Genomic DNA, 300 nt, shown 5'->3' with positions numbered 1-300 from the left:
TAGCTGCTGGGTTAGCATCACTGCTGCAGGTCAGAGTCACTGAACTGCCCTCCACTATCTCAGCAGAGGGACTCACTGACACAGAGGGAAGCTTTGGAGCATCTGGGGACAAAAGAGAGACAACTTATCAATATTTGTTTACAGGCCTGTTTTTAGGCATTTTAGGACTTTTTCCCCAGGTCACGTGCAGGCACGCGCTTCAGTGAACTAAAATCTTACAATGCTTAATATATCCTTGCTTATTGAACTAATGTCTTCAGTCTGTAGATGATGATAAATCACATTTATTACACCAGTTGA

This window comes from Micropterus dolomieu, unplaced genomic scaffold, assembly GCF_021292245.1.
Source record: "Micropterus dolomieu isolate WLL.071019.BEF.003 ecotype Adirondacks unplaced genomic scaffold, ASM2129224v1 contig_14253, whole genome shotgun sequence".
NCBI classification, from domain to species: Eukaryota; Metazoa; Chordata; class Actinopteri; order Centrarchiformes; family Centrarchidae; genus Micropterus; species Micropterus dolomieu.
Note: the sequence above shows the minus strand (reverse complement) of the source record.